Source organism: Uranotaenia lowii, chromosome 2 (assembly GCF_029784155.1).
Source record: "Uranotaenia lowii strain MFRU-FL chromosome 2, ASM2978415v1, whole genome shotgun sequence".
In the NCBI taxonomy this organism is placed as follows: Eukaryota; Metazoa; Arthropoda; class Insecta; order Diptera; family Culicidae; genus Uranotaenia; species Uranotaenia lowii.
In genome coordinates, this window is record NC_073692.1 from 298,943,533 (window position 1) to 298,960,745 (window position 17,213).

At 35.4% G+C, this 17,213-nt stretch overlaps 1 protein-coding gene across 1 annotated transcript in view; it reads right to left on the minus strand.

The window, feature by feature from the left end:
* Positions 1–15,457: 15,457 nt before the first annotated feature.
* LOC129744698 (transmembrane protein 198) overlaps positions 15,458–17,213 on the minus strand; it is a 36,891-nt gene continuing 35,135 nt past the window's right edge. The window contains exon 9 of the mRNA XM_055737350.1: positions 15,458–16,965. The gene's annotated coding sequence lies outside the window, so the exon portion shown is untranslated. The remainder of the gene's footprint in view (positions 16,966–17,213) is intronic.

A 17,213-nucleotide genomic window follows, 5' to 3' on the forward strand; every position in this document is an offset into this window, starting at 1 on the left:
TGTGTGTGTGTGTGTGTGTGTGTGTGTGTGTGTGTGTGTGTGTGTGTGTGTGTGTGTGTGTGTTGTGTGTGTGTGTTTGTGTGTGTGTGTGTGTGTGTGTGTGTGTGTGTGTGTGTGTGTGTGTTTGTGTGTGTGTGTGTGTGTGTGTGTGTGAGTGTGTGTGTGTGTGTGTGTGTGTGTGTGTGTGTGTGTGTGTGTGTGTGTGTGTGTGTGTGTGTGTGTGTGTATGTGTGTGTGTGTGTGTGTGTGTGTGTGTGTGTGTGTGTGTGTGTGAGTGTGTGTGTGTGTGTGTGTGTATATATTTGTGTGTGTATGTGTGTGTGTGTGTATGTGTGTGTGTGTGTGTGTCTGTGTGTGTGTGTGTGTGTGTGTATGTGTGTGTGTGTGTGTGTGTATGTGTGTGTGCGTTTGGAATTCACTCTTCGGTTTTATTGTTTTGTTTTATTGTTTTATTGTTTTATAAACCATCTGACATAGTTGTCTTAATGATACACTTAATTTAAGGTTACATAAAAGTTACATTGCACGAACGATGATGTTTCCAATTATTATTTCTCAATTCGTCACTTAAATAAGATTCAATCCGTCGTTTGAAGGTTGTTGTACATACATTGAAGTCAAAAAGCGTATAAAAACGTAGAAAGCTTATTTTTGCGGAACGTAAAGGGTCGTTACTACCATACCGAGTGCTTCTTGATTCTAGTGAAAGCCAATCACGATTTCGCAGAGCTCTTTCAGGGGCATAGATATTACATCGAGAAAGAAGCCATGAACAATCGATATCATTTCTTAAAACCTTCGCCACGAACAGTGACTGGCAGATGGCATGACGATCCGAGAGTGTGTGAAGTCCCAGTAGGGCACAACGCTGAGCATACGGTGGCAGGTTAAGAGGGTTCTCCCAAGGCAATTCCCGAAGAGCATATCGTACGAATCTTCTTTGAATTGCTTCGAAACGCGCAATCCACACAGCTTCAAATGGCCACCACACTAGGCTTGCAGATTCTAATGTTGAACGAACCAAACAGCAGTATAGAGCTCGCAGGCAGACAGGATCAGTGAATTCTTTGCTCAAACGTAAGATAAATCCCAGCATCCGGTTAGCTTTCTCGATAGTTGCAGAGTCGTGGTGCTTGAAAGTCATATGACTGTCTAGAATAACACCAAGATCTTTAATTTGGTCTACACGATGCAATTGTTCGCCCAGAATATTATAATCGTGCACGAAAGGTTGTTTCCTGCGTCCAAATGTTATGATACAACACTTAGCAACACTCAAAACTAGAAGGTTGACTGCACACCAGTTCACTACTGTATCGAGGTATTGTTGTAATTCGTGGCAATCAGTTAGGCTGTTTATGGTCAGAAATATTTTCAGATCATCCGCATACAGGAGTACTCCACATCCAACAAGAAGCATGTTAACCCTCCAAAGCTGTTCGGGTCAATATGACCCGAAGCGCACATTTCAACCCTCTTTATCATCATTCCAATATACTGAAGAACTGGGAATTTTGACAAACCAAGTATGTTCTATGAAAATAATGATTAAATTAACGACAAGAAATGAAAATTTGAGTTTTGAAAATCGATTCATTGGTAAGTGAAATACAGCTAAGCAAAGCCAAAACTAAATGTCGTTTTTTTAAAGTAAGATTTTTTTCTACCGGAAGATCTGAGATAACGATCAAAACTTTCATTGGACCCCAACATATCTATACATTGTCGGATAGATGGATTCTTCACGATTTCAAACATCAAAGAAACACTTAAATACAGAGAAGCTATCAAGAGTTATGAGTATTTTAAAAATTAAATTGATTTTCCGGACTTTTTACTTTCTTAACCAGTTTCTGATAACCTGGTAATAGTTTTCGACTTTATTTTGGAATGTTGAGTGAGAAGACTAAATTACCTACTCAATGAATATAATATCATTAAAATCGGTTAACATTTACAGCCAGGAGAACAAAATCAAACAACAACTCAAATTTCCCCGAAATGGATATTTTGCGAACGGCTTTGGAAGGTTAATATCATTGCAGAACAGCGTGAACAGTAATGGGCCCAAATTACTGCCTTGTGGTACCCCTGAAGTTGGAATGAAGTCGATTGATTCAGCAGAGCCAATTCTGACAGCTAAACGACGGTTTGTTAGGTAGCTCCTGATCCATACACACAGTCTTTCGGAAAATCCTAAATGTTGTAGCTTCTTAAGCAAAATTTCGTGATTCACTGAATCAAACGCGGCAGTAATGTCAGTATATATGGCATCAATTTGCTTGCCGCCATCGATATTGGATAAACAGAATGATGTGAAAACTGCCAAATTTGAGGTTACTGATCTTTTGGGAAAAAATCCATGCTGATTTTCAGAAATCTAACTCCGGCACGAAGAAAACAGTGCATCGTTGACGATCCTCTCCAAAACCTTTGAGCAGGCAGCTAGCGACGTGACACCTCGGTAATCACGCACGTCCTGTTTGTCACCTTTTTTAAAGATAGGGCTCATGAATGATCTCTTCCAGCTGGCAGGAAATTTTTGTTGTTCGAAGGTTGTCAAAATGCCGTCCGAGGAAGGAGAGCAGCGTATCAAAATTTTGCTCACGCAGCGCGAAAATCCGAGCTACTCGCACGCAAAGCTGGCAAAATCGCTAAAAGTTGCCAAATAAACCGTTACAAATGTAATTAAAATGTTTGGGGAACGTTTGTCGACAGCCAGGAAGTCTGGACCGGAGGGAAATCGAAAACCGGAAGACGCTGAGGCGACAAAGAGAGTTGCCGGTAGTTTCAAGCGAAACCCTAACCTCTCTCTCTCTCCGGGATGCCGCAAATTAGCTGGGTGTATCGTCTACAACCGTGCATCGATCCAAAAAAGAGCCGGACTATCGACTTACAAGAAGGTAGTGACTCCAAATCACGATGATAAACAAAATACGACGGCCAAAGCGCGATCCCGGAGGTTGTACACGAAGATGCTGACGAAGTTTAACTGCGTGGTAATGGACGACGAAACCTACGTCAAAGCCAACTACAAGCAGCTTCCGGGATAGGAGTTTTATACGGCAAAAGGAAGGGGAAAGGTAGCAGATATTTTCAAGCACAAGAAACTGTCAAAGTTCGCGAAGAAATATCTGGTTTGGCAAGCCATCTGGACCTGTGGCTTGAAAAGCAGCATTTTCAAAGCTTCCGGCACTTTCAACCAAGAAACTTAGGTGAAAGAGTGTTTGAATAAACGTCTGCTGCCTTTCCTGAAGAAACACGGTTGTTCCGTACTGTTTTGGCCGGATTTGGCATCTTGCCATTACGGTAAAAAGGCCATGTAGTGGTACGCCGCCAACAACGTGCAGGTGGTTCCCAAGGACAAGAACCCTCCCAACACGCCAGAGCTCCGCCCAATTGATAAATTCTGGGCTATTGTCAAGCGGAACCTAAAGAAGACAAAAAAAAACTACTAAGGACGAGCAGCAGTTCAAGGCAAACTGGCTTTCTGCGGCAAAGAAGGTGGACAAGGTGGCTGTACAAAATCTGATGGCATCGGTTAAGCGTAAGGCCCGGCAATTCGGATTTGGAAAAGCGGAAGCCAAACTGAATATTTTTCCTGAATTTGATACTAATTAAACTTGAAAAAGAAATTTAATTTGATTTTTTAAATAAACGATTTCACCAAGTTACACGCGCTTTACCTTGACCAAATTTTGACCGTATCACCCTTTACTTATTCTTATAATAATTTAAAATTATATTTAATAAAAAATATGAAATTGAAAAATCTAGTGATTATAACATAATGTTTCGTATATTTTACTAAATAGCAACGTTTAAATTTTAAACATTTCAATACAATTTAAAACTAGAATTCACTAGAAATTCATGTAATGATTGTTCGAATACATTCCATAAAAAAAAATCAATGATGATGATATTATTAGCAAGTATCATAGAGGTCAAGTTTATTTCATTTGTTTTTTTTTTATAAATTGTTCAAAAGTTACCATTAATGTTTTAAATGAAGAGTTAATCACCGTAAATTTTTTTTGTGAAATTATTTTATCGGCTATATCGGTGAAATTTATATTCTTTGAGGAAGAATATTTAAGAATTGAAAGATTATAGACGGATAGAAGATTAGAATAAGATGAAAGATGTTGAAATTGAGCGGAAGGGTAATTTTAATTTGGAAACTTTTCATCACATTTTATCGATTTGTTCCTCACGGGCCTACTACCTTGCAGTGGTTGATACAGATAGAATTGTAGCAACCACCACACAATAGTAGGCCTAGCATGGTTCGTCCCACAAGCGGAAACTTGCAGTACGAACAAAACGAGTTCGTTCGTACATCTTTCAAGGATATGATGGCTACAAATGCTAAAACCAGCAACCCATAGAAAGTGTAGGGGAGAATGAGGATACTTGATCCCTGTGGATACTTGATTCCTTAGCTATATCTTGAAACTGGAATGTCTTACAAAGATCAAATGCTCTAGAAAAATGTGCCAAAATGAGCAAAATAACAATGCTTGTAGTTTAAAAAAATTTAACAAAATAATTGTTTGAGTAATTGAACTTTGTTTGACAAATTTCACTAAATGTAACTTGAAGATCTTTTTTCATCACTTTAAAATGTTCCTTACATGGGAAAATTATGAAAAAAATATTTGTTCAAATGTATTAATCGTTCGAGCACAAATTGAACTTCATAATACCATATTTTCAAAGCAATGGAAAACTCTCAACTTTTTTCAGAAAAAGTTTTCTAAAATAATGATTATGGGTACAATTGATCCCCTAGAGTTGGGTACAATTGATCCCCCTTCCATGCAAACGGCATATTCTTCTTCTGAATTGATCGTTATGATTGCTGATAACGAAATTACTAATATTTATCCAAAAACTAATATTTATCAAAAAATTGTCTGAAGAAAAGAGCAAAAATAATTAATTTTCTCTTAATTATAAAAAATAGCGCCTTTAAGTATGCAATATTATAAGCGTTAAGACAAAGTTATAGTATTTTCTTCTTATGTCTGCTATAGATTGTGAAATGAGAACAAACATGACCAAAATAGTCAATTAACATTCTATCTTGGGGTTTTGTTAAATTTTTATACAAGGATTAGGGCTTCCTGAATAAAAGATCAAGTCTCCTTCAATAGGGGATCAAGTCTCCCCTTACTTCAGAAAAATCACAATTTTTTTACTCCCACGAAAATGCTTCTAGTTCATCAACGGGTTCAAGTATCGTTCTAATTTTTGGAGCATAGAAACTTGAAGTTACAAGCTGTCAGAAAATGTCAAAGACGGCGAACTGCTAATTTTTTCCAAAAAGGTATGGTGAAGATTAGAAAAGGGGATCAAGTATCCCCACTCTCCCCTACTATTTATACCGTGACCGGGAATCGATCTCATGTCCGCTGACTTAGTAGACTTGAAGGCTATCTTCTACACCACGGGATACGGCAAGTTATTCTAAAACAGACCACTGAATAAGAAAAATGTCAAGTATCCCATCTTAGGCAAAGCTTAAAAAACCACTATGGCTGTGGTGAGTTATGTTATGTTAAAAAATCGTGCAGCCTTACTATTTTAACCAATTACTTAAAACTTCAGCATGTAGTTGAAGATTCCCATACCAACTCTGATTTGTGATCAAATTTTGACCAGTCTAATGAACGTATTTGTCAACATGAAGCAACTAAATTCCAAGTTATCAGAAAAATAATTAATATTAGTGCTGCTGAGAATGCTGAAAATGTTAAAAGGGTCCGGCAATTGAACTGCTACAGTACTTCAACAGTAATTATTTCGTTGCACACGAAACAGTATTGAACGACCCCTCATCGCTTTGTTTACATTAAGTCTTAGCTATCATTGGATGTCAGTGTTACTTTTGTAATCGGGTGCTATCCGGAAAAATTGATCTCGAACAGAAACGTAGCGCTGTGGTTGCCTTGTTCCTAGCTGGCAAACGGCAGGAGGACATAGTTCGTAAGCTGTCCGATATGAGTTTGTGCAGAAGTTTTGTATACCGTACAGTTAAAAGATACCTGGAGACAGGAAATGCCAAAAACGGTATGGTGAGAGACGCCGACCTACTGTGATGACACCTGCCATGGCGGAGATCGTCAAGAAGAGCCTTAAGAGAAATTCTCGTCGTAGTTCCACTAAATTGGCAGAGGATCTAAACATATCGGATCGAAGTCTCCGTCGGATCCTGAAAGATAAACTTCAGACCAAGCCCCACAAAATCCAAAAGGTTCAAGACTTTACGGTGAAGCAGAAACAAGAACGGGTTTAATAGTTAAAAATTGATGATGATAGAGTGGGCTTGTGATATAGCTCAGTTGGCAAGTCGAATTCGAGCCCAAGAGTAAACATCGAACACAGTTGTACCGGATATGTTTTTCAATAACGATCCGCCAACTGCAACGTTAATAAAAGTCGCGAATGCCATAAAGATGGTAAAACGACTATAATCGAATCAAAAAAAAAAAAAAGATTATGATAGATTTATTTATTGTTTAAAACTCGCTGTGTGGCAGCGGCCTAAAGAATACTGCCACTGGGATACTGGTCCATGTCGTACGAGGCGACTTATCCAGTACTTCCCAGATACGTTTATCTCATATTTCTGTCTATTGGAAATCAATGAGGCTGTATCTGGGCGGGGGAGAAAATAGGTCAAGGTCAATTATTGCATGTAGAGTTCAGAAGTTTTTCAAGTTCAAAACATTGGAAGGAAATGTTTTGAATCTGAATCAGTTTTAAATTCTTGCTAGTATTTTTTGACTTTGTACGTATTTTCTTTCGAGAAGGGTATGCCAATAGTGCATATGTAGTACATGCATTTGCACAAGCTGTATTCTTCCATATTTTCTCGTTTTACCAATTTGGAATATGATTTTTCATTTAACAAATCTCTTTGCTCTCCTAGTAACTCCGTTCAATAAAATCTCTTCACAAGTGTTCAAATGTGAATCGCAAACGCATCGCTTACGGTCCCATTGCTTCTGAAATCATAGAAGAATATGATCTAAATTACATCAGTTATATCTGTTACGTCAAGCGCAAAATTAGTGTATTTTCCTCATAATGGACAAGTATTCAGTCCCTTCTATCTTTGGATTGGTAACAGAATTTTGTGGAGGTAAATGTCCGTTCATATAAAGATATTTAATTTTTAAAATTGCGTCATGGTTATTCAATCATTGAAGCCGTACAAATATCTATTCCGTGGAAAAAAAATTTAAAAAAAAAATATTTCTTTTAGGTTGCCAAAAGGCCTCAATATTCCCTATTAAATCAAGTTTTTGATCAAAACTTGTATCGCATGTCGACAGTCATATCTGTTTCACCTAATATATGTCACTTCTCTCGTATTGACACATATTCCCTTAGCTTTAGAATGGTTATAGTGTGAAGAAGAGTCAAAGCTCCTTTAATATCGTACTCTGATATTTCGTATCATACGTCAATCCTGGTTCTGGAATCCACTGCTACAGCTTCGTGCAGTGTTAATATCGCTTGTTTCAAATTTGGCGTCACAGAAGCTCATTGTAGTCGTCTAACCAGAGCGCTAACTGGTCAGTTAAATAAAAATATATAAAATCAAGACTTTGTGTTCTGAATCTCCTGTATGGTTAAGCTATGATTCAGAGGTACTATTGTACCTATATCTACCTTCCACTTAGTGTGTACATGTCCCTCTTTTGCCCGACTTCATTTTTTTTTAAATGTATGTCAGAATTTACAAAGGAAGTTAAAAAAAAAGTCCTTATTTCCAATATTTTGATTGAAAAAGTTTCATTGCTTAAAAATCCCTATGTGGACAGGCTAAATGCCAACTTTGCCATTATAAAATCGTTTATTTGCCCTCATTGTAGCATCCTGGTTAGAACATTTTCTGATCATTGTAAACTCAAATCTCTTGAATTTTGTAGTTGTGAATCAATAATGTATGATTCTTTTAGCTCATATATGCCTGTTTTTCGATTGCTAGAAAGCTTTTATGTACTCCCGCCTATCCTGATATAAGTGTATCTCATTCTAAGAATTTAAACTAAAATAACAATCTGTCATTTTTCACCCAACGTGGTTATAAGCTTCAATGCTTCAAAATTCCTACGTGGATCGGCTTTATGCCCTAAATATTTATTTTTTTTCTAATCCTTTTATGGTTTTCAGGTTTCTCAGGTATATGATGAAATCTGTAAAAAAAAAAAAGGCAATTTTCCCGTTTGTTTGGATAACGTGCCGCTATCAAGCCTACCCCTTTTCTGATACCTGATACCTGATGATAGATTTATTTATTGTTTAAAACGTTAATTTTTTACAAATTAATGTTTTTGTTTACGTTCCCAGCAAGTCCCGGATAAATGTTTGATATCATTTGAAAATTGATAACTTCAACAATCATGCGGAAAAGCTAAAATCGCGCAAACTCGCGCAATTTTTATATTTTTAAGTTTGAAGTTTAAAAATATTGATAGTTTTTACCCCCAAAGAAGTCACCTAGGTCTTCGTTTATTTTCAATTGAAGCCCTGTGAAATTCATGTTCTTTTACGAATATTTTTAATTGTTATTTCACTTTCAAAAACAAATAAAAAAAATCTAGGTTGTTCTTAATTCTATAACTTTTATAACCTGGATTATCTATCTTGTCATATTAATTTTAGAAAATTTCTTAAAGGAAATGATGACAAATTACGAAAACGGTAAAAAAATATATTAAACGATCCAAAAATCGTTTGATGAGTCGAAATATACACTTATATTGACTTCAAACCTAAAAATATATTTTTGGTCAACTTTTTCTTCTAAGTACTCCTGTCAGCGTTGAACTTCACCGAGAACAAAATTCGAAAAGACAGCATTGGAGCAATCGGAACATTCAACATCCTCAGGAGCATGGAGACGAAAATTAATTTTGCTCGGGTTCAAAAATCGCGAAATCGTTAAAAATGGTCTTATCAACCGTGTGCAGCGTTTTCAAACGTTTCCGTGAGATGCATACTATCGATCGGCAGGTTCATACCAAGCGTCATAGTAAAATTAAGGATCGAAAAGTACATTTGAAGCTATGTGGTTTATCTATAGGTGGGGACAAGACTACCCTTGCCCGAGTGTGAGAATCAGTTTTTTCAATGTTTTGATTGCTACGTCACAATCGTTCATGACCGTCTCGACGTTGAAGTCGCCATTCATCGACGACATGCAACGTTTCATGTTATTTAAAAAATTACAATCAAAGCACCCTTTTATTTATGCTTTTTATTCCCGACGCTCAGTACGGCGACGATATGGGCTCTAAATAATAAACAACTTTATTTGCGTCTCAAACATTCCTCCCAATAAGTTTCTATGACTACATTTGGATGCCTAATACTTGACTCCATGATGGCGTCGCGTTACATCACAATCATTCATAAACAACTGTATGGATACAACGAACTAATACTAATGTTTTTGGTTGTCCCCACCTATAGATAAACCACATAGCATTTGAAGGTGTTGAGAACGATCAAGGCAAACACAGGGTAGTCGGACTACGACATCGCCAAGAAATTCAACCACAGAGAACAGACGTACAAGCAGGCACACGAAACTTGTGTAAAAATCCTAACACCCTTTTTGAACAATTTTTTTTTTTGGCTACGATTACGCCTTTTCGAAAACTGGGCACTTTAAAGTTGATTTGTAACTCTTGAACGGCGCAATAGATGGCACTGTTTGCAGTCAGTTTCTAACGTATTTTTTGGTGATAGCATTTGAAATTTTACACACTTTTTTAACAGTTTTTTGTTCGAGCTTGTACGTCTGTTTTCTGTGATTCAACGTCGACCGGTACACCGTCAGAAGGATTAGTCTCCGCGAAGGAATACGATCCTATCGGGCCAGTAAGCAACCAAACCGGACATTGAAGCAGAATTTAGTAGCTAAGGGACATGCCTGGAAGTTATACAACAAGATTCCAACGAAGAACGACGGATGCATCCTCATGGATGACGTAACGTACGCGAAGATGGATTTTGGGCAGCTTCCTGGCCACTGCAGTGGTGCACTGCACTGGTCGGGGTGATGTCCCCGCCAAGTTCAAATTCGCTTTTGCCGATAAGTTGGCAAGAAAGTGTTTGATCTGGCAAGGTATTTGCAGCTGCGGACGAAAAACCTCGGTTTTTGTGGAAAAACAAGACCATGGACTCCGAAATGTACAAGGAGGAGTGCCTCAAAAAATGTTATTTTTTCGTACAATAGATCTCACTAAAGACCAGTAAAGTTTTCGCCAGATTTAGCATGCTACCACTACAGCTAGGAGGTACTACAGAGGTATTCGGCCAACGGGTGGATTTTGTTGAAAAGGACATCAACCCACTCAACTGCCCTCAATTCCGCCCTATCGAAAAATTTTGGGCAATTGTCAAGCAGAAGATGAAGAAGAATGGTAGGACGACTCGGGAAGCAACAGAGATGAAGAGATTGTAAAACAAAATGGCCGCTGAGGTCAGTGAATAGGGTGTCCAAACTTTGATGAGTGGTTCTAGACGAAAAGTTCGAAATTTTATCAAAAAAACATCGAAATATTTTTTTTTCTTATTTTTCCTTTGAAGTGCAATAAAAACCCTACATTTTGATTATAAAACTTTTTTTTTTCGTTTACATAGCTCCGAGATAGACCCGTTTTAACGCGTCCAGATTTGAAGTGATCCATGCTTTATTTTTTACATTATTTCACCGGCTGGACATTTGTATTCAAATCTGGCCGGGATACCCAGATATTGTCTAAAATTTCCCGGATTTGCCCGGATTTATTCAGATTATGTGTAAACCAATTAAAAAATTAAATTTTTTTTTGAAAATTTTTAGCTTTTGTGTTCAAAAACGATAAAAAAAAATTTAAAATGAACATACATTTTAGTTTAATATTTAGATATCATGATGTAATTCAATGAAAACTTTAAATTTTAGATTATCTTCTTTCACTTTCTTCTTGTATGTTTTTGCCTAGATTTAGTTCAAATTTGCATTTTTTACTTTTTTTTTAATAAATTACCCTGAATGACCCAACCGTGTGGTAGAAAGTATTGAATGCCTAAGATTAGAGATCATCGTTCTTTGAAACAACTATTTGGAAAATATTTTGCTCAAATTCGACTTTCATCAAATCAATTTCAATCAACTGTTTCGACATGTTTTGTCCCAGATTCCATAGGAACCCATTCTTTTTGGTGATAAACCATCTGATGTCCTTTCAGTTATTGGTGATATTTTGAAAATCCGAGAAACCCCTACTTGAAAAAGATTTTGTAATACCGTCAAACGGGGCATCATGCAAAAGCAGGATTAGATGCAACATTTGAAAATTTTCACATTTTTTGATGCCGTAAAAAACTTTACCCAGTGTGACGGATTGGCTTAATGATATCACCTACAATCTTCATATTGCTTCCGTTATCCTATAGCAACACTGTTGGTGTGAAAATATTTTTCGGACAATCACCATTTTTTTTCAAATAAATATTATTATAATTCACTTACCTGTCTGTGGCAAAATGCAACAAAATGAAAATCAGAATTAAACCACATAAATCTCGTTTCCATATGCTTGGATATGATTGTTTTACATTATGCGTTTGTTAACATTCAAATTTCATCCATCCTAAGATTTATTTTCATGATTTAAGCTGATAGAATAGTTGTAGTATTTTTACTCCTAAATGTATGCAGCAAATTTACACTTTTTCCTTAAAACATTTTTGATAGTAAAATGTAAAATTTTAATTCGAACATAACAAAAAATTACTGCAATTGGTGCTTCATGCGTTATGATATTACAAATGAATCAAAAACTATAAATTTTCAAACGTTTTCATTTGATTTTTCATTAATAACAGAGTTTGTTGCAACTTACCCCTTTTTCTTAGTAGGATGAAATTCGCATGTTTTGGAAATTTAAAAATAACTAGTAAAACCAATAATTTTTCTGACTACGTCAATTTGGCGTCCCATCAATCTTAAAACTATTGATGTACAAGAGGCATGGTTATCTGTAGGCATTAAGATTTTAGAAGCCATTGAAGTTGAAAAGTGTTGCATGTTGCCCCAGTTGACAAGTACAAAATTGAACACAACTCTTTCGGTGGCTATAAGTATAATACATGTAACTTTTGGTCCAGTGAATTCTGAGATCTACAATGGTTTAGATTTCTTCGCGGTCCTAATAAAATCAACATCGCGGTCCTTAATGTGTGAAGGCCGAACAACAATTAAAATCGAATGATGAACAATGATGCTGCATAAATTAAGGGGATAATTTTTTAACATAAAACATTATAAAATTTTAACAACAAAAAAATTTTGTTTGCCTTCATTCCATTCCCTATGCCCTCACACTATCCCCCTTTATTTATTTTCTTCAAACTTAACCATTTGATAGGGTTTATAGCTTTCTGTCGTAGACTGGCTTACTCTTGGAAAATGTCCCTATTGTTTTAAATATCAAAAATTAAACTCAAAATACAACAAAAACTACACCAAAACTATCAATACATTTACTTAGGAACAAAGCTGGACTCTCACATAAATCAACCTGCTGCTTCTAAACGCTTTGATTTCATCAGGAAGGATGTTTGTTTGTGAGCCTTCGAAAAATAGATATATCAAGATTTTGAAATAACATTTATACTTACATTTAAAATTAAAAAAAAAACAAACCAAGTTTTTCTCAATTTGAAACTCAACTTATAGGGTTTTAAGCGTAGAAAAAATGGGGTATTTTAACTTCAGACTCAGTTATGTGATTATGTGGAAAAATTTGGTGTTGATCAAAGTTACCCCGGTGATCAATGTTATTTACCCCGTTTTACGGTAACTGAAAATCTTTTGATGAGTACGGAAGTTCAAGAAATAACTTTACTAACGGTGTGCAATAAATTTTTGGTACATTAAATACCTCCAAATTATCTTATTACAACTCCGTGTAGCACCTTTACAGACCAATCAAGAACCCAGTAGGGTAAATGTACCCAATCTTGGCCCCTAAGGCATGGTTGACTAGATTTCCCATGATTGTAGTCTTCCTGTTATGTGTACCATCAAAAGTTCTTCGACAAATATGATTGCTTACTAGCATGAAAGGCAGTAAAAATATGTCCTTGCTAGAAAGTGGTTGATAATTTGAGATTAACCTGATCAAACTATTGATTGAAATGCTCCTTATTTTAGCCCTCGCGCCGAATTTTGGCCCTTTATGAGTTCCTTAAATTGGCCGTCTCTAGAAGAAACATTCCTCACTAATACAATAACAGCCCCCACGAATTCATCGAAAATATCCCGGAAGGAAACACAACAATGTTCTGTATTGTTTTCAAAAAGTCGGAAGTACGAAATGTCAATCAACTTTTAGAATTGATATTTGCATGCAGAATGATAATCTTACGTAAAAAAGTTTGACTTGTTTATTTCAGTTTGTTTAAAATTTCTCTTATAAGAATGATAATTTAAAACAAATAGATAGTTAACATAAATATGTTTATTAATGAAGCAAACAAATCGTTCGCTCAATTCTTAACATGCAATCATGATAGATCTGTTTCCATTGAAGTTAACAGGTTAATATAAGATAGTAAAAGTTCATATTTCTTTTTCATTCCACTCCCTTAAAAGGAGAACCGACATTTTAAAAACCATTTTGACCGAGGCAAGAAGCAAACTAAAGCTTAAACTAAAGTAAGCGAACGATTCTTTGAATCATAAATGTTTAAAATGTCGCCCTTAGGAATTTTCTAGCTATCGTATGCGTAAACTCGGATAGCAGAACAAGACAAACTTTTGCTCCAGCCAGCCTGATAAAAATAGAGTGCATCTCACTCGATCGTTTTTGAACTATAGGCAATGGAAACGAACAGCAAATTCAAAAGCTGGGTGAAATAAGTGCTGCATCCCACTCGCACTCATGCAAAATGATTACCCGAAATAGGCAGCGCTTCCTTCGCATATTCCATTCCTACAGAGAACAAACGTCATCACCTCCTGCTGATGCACAGTGATGTATGATAAAAAACAAACTTGGTCAAAATATTACTTTTGATTTCACATGAAATTGAAAACAATAAAAATTCAAGCTAGTTACAACATAGTATTTCAACATTGCAGTGCAATTATTTTTTTAAATAAACATAATATTTAGAGTGTCATAATTTGAGCTTTATAACAATTCCTTTCAAAGCGACACATATGCAGCAAATTTTCATCTTCAGTACAAATCAAATGAAATCAAAATACGTTAAACCTTATTTCCAAATGTTAAATTTTTGGGTATGGATATAGTAACAACATTGAGATCCAAGATATCAGTGCGGATCCGGAACCGGTAAATTAATTTATTGAGAGGTAAATTTTATTGAGAAGAAAAGTTCTCAAAATTTACCATAAAAGAGCAGCTCAAATTGTAGCATTATAATTCCAACTAAGATGCCAAATACGCTTGAGTCGGCTTGAGAGATAAATAAATTGATTATAGTCCAAAATACATTCATGATATTTTTAAGTTATTTCAATCATTTATTTTACTTTTGACCGGCGTTTCAATTTCCAAACCACTGTGCACTAACGGCCGACGAACGACCGCCGGCTGCCGACTGCCTGCGATGTCGTTTTCACGCATACACGCATACTTCTATTTGTGAAATTGCATGCCAAGATAAGGCGAAAAAAATGTTTATATTTTCTTCAATTCTAGATAGAAAATGTACGTTGTTTGAAGTAAGTCATAATTTTATATTTTTTGCCATGTTTTACTGTAACCAACGGTAATTTTTAGTGATTTTTCCATAATGAAGTGTGTTTTGAAAATCAATCTGAAGATGGCAGATGCACTAGCAAGGTAGGTTCATTTAAGATTTTTTCCGAAGATCATAATTTTATTGGCAGTTTGTCATGCGAAAAAAAAATATAACGCAGTCATTTGGATTCAATTGTGGACAAATGCTATGCAGAATGTTGCCATATGCGATTTTCTTTTATGTTTGATTTTTTTTTCATTTTTAGGCGTATGTTTGACATGAAAATCACCAAAATGCATTTTGGCATGCCAAGATAAGGAGCATGCCAAGTTAAGGCTCACTTACCCTAGTAACCAATAATTCTTAGAAACAAAGCTGCAGTTCTCATTTCAAGAAATTAAGGGCCTGAGTGATGCTAAGGTTTATTTCTTAACGATGTTGAAATCAATCATAACTTAAATAATTTCAAAAACATCATTTATGTTTAAAGGTGTAACAACACACAGCAAGTCAGCCAGTAATATATAAATAGATCTTTTCCCGTTCTTTCATGAGCTAAAACGTAGGTTGAATCCTAAACTTTGATAAATGTTCCATTCACTTCACCTATAAAATGATATAAAAGAAGTTTTGCATGCATGAGGTGATATTAATCTATCAAAACAACTCCACGTTCCAGTAATTCCAAAATATGGCATATATATTTTGAGCTTTCATTTAGCCTAACACATTTAGTTTAAACTTTATTTTATTTATACCTTCTTTGTTGTAGTTTTACTCTCTGAGTCCCATCTTGATTCGTTTTTTTTTTGTTGTTGTTGGTTTTTTTTGCTATACAAATTCACTCCATCACAAACCTTCTCACTTGTCTCGTGCTCAATCTTATCATCATCCTATTATTTTCTACTCAATCTCTGTTATTTGTCTGACCGTGGCTTTATTTGGTTAAAAAATTATCAATAATATCATTCAAAATTCCATCAACTTAGAAAAAGCTATTGCACCAACCGACCAACTAACGATTTTAACTATCAAATTTGGCTGTTTCATCTAACTGATATTGTTTAGTTACATTTTGCACTTCGAACGCATGGACAACTGGCAATAGAAAAACGAGTCTATAATTGTAGCTTGTTTCCGTTTTGATTTTATAAATACACTAAACTAAACAACCTTTACTTTGACTTCTGTCTGGCAACTATCTGTTTCCTTTGTTGTATTCATTTGAACTTTGATTTCCATGGAAAAATAACACCATTTCTGATCTATTCTTTCACTAAACGCTATTCTGTCTACTAGCAGTTTTGTTGAGATATAAAAAAAAGTTGAATCACATTCGTAGCATTTCCGTTCGCTTGATTTTGTTCCTCGACTTCCTCGACTTTCCTTCCTGTTAGTTGTATGCTGCTGCAATATTCCTTTTATGCTTTATTTATCTTTACTTTAAATTCAATAGTACGGTTTGGGAAATGTTCACTGTAAAGTGGTTTTTCATTGTATGTGCAGTTCGAACTAAGACTAAAGACGCTTTTCTTCAGACAGTCTGAAATGAGTGTAAATCGAATAAGATCTTATAGTAGAGTACTTTTTATTATAGCGTTGAATTTGATTCACTTTTATTGAGTAGTTTGATTTAATATTTTATATTAATTTTACATTTTTACTTTTAAAATATTTTTTAATCAACTTTTATTGAGATTTTGCAAACTGTGTAGGCTTCATCTCTGAGTCCTGCATCCGTGGATTTCTGTAACAGAATTTTCCGTCCCTAGAACGTTACGTTGGATAGCTCTTTCGATCGCAACTTTTGCGAATTACAAAAACTTACACTATATGTAGTTTTATATTTTTACTTTAGTCATACCTCTTTACAAACAAACACCTGACCATTTGCCTAAACCAGAACTATACATTAGAGGAGACTTTACTTCACTTACTTTGCCATATTTATAAGTAGGTTACCAAACTTTCAATTTTGATTTTTTTATTGCACACTTTCCGCTGGCTGCCCTTCAAGATTGAATTAATGTCGGAGAAAATGTGTACGTACTGTATATAAATTTTTCCTGGGACTAATCTACTGTACAATATTCATTGGGCAAAATTAAAACTAACAAGACAAAAACCGGGAGGCAGATTGGGTCCAATCCAGTTGATGCACCATGTTTTTCTTTCAAAGAACTGAAATATACAATCAAATCGTTATTGGTATATTTAAACAGATGTAAACAGATGTCTTGATGTAAATCACGTTTTACATTTGGATTAGATGTTCTGGTTTCAGTGGTATAAAGTTTAAAAAAATCATTTCAAAATTAAATAGACGTCTCATAATAATTTCCGGCACCACTGGAGAACATTTTTCAGTTTTCGATATTCAGACCTTAACTTATTCTATTATAATTATTAGGAAGGAAGGATAAAGGAAG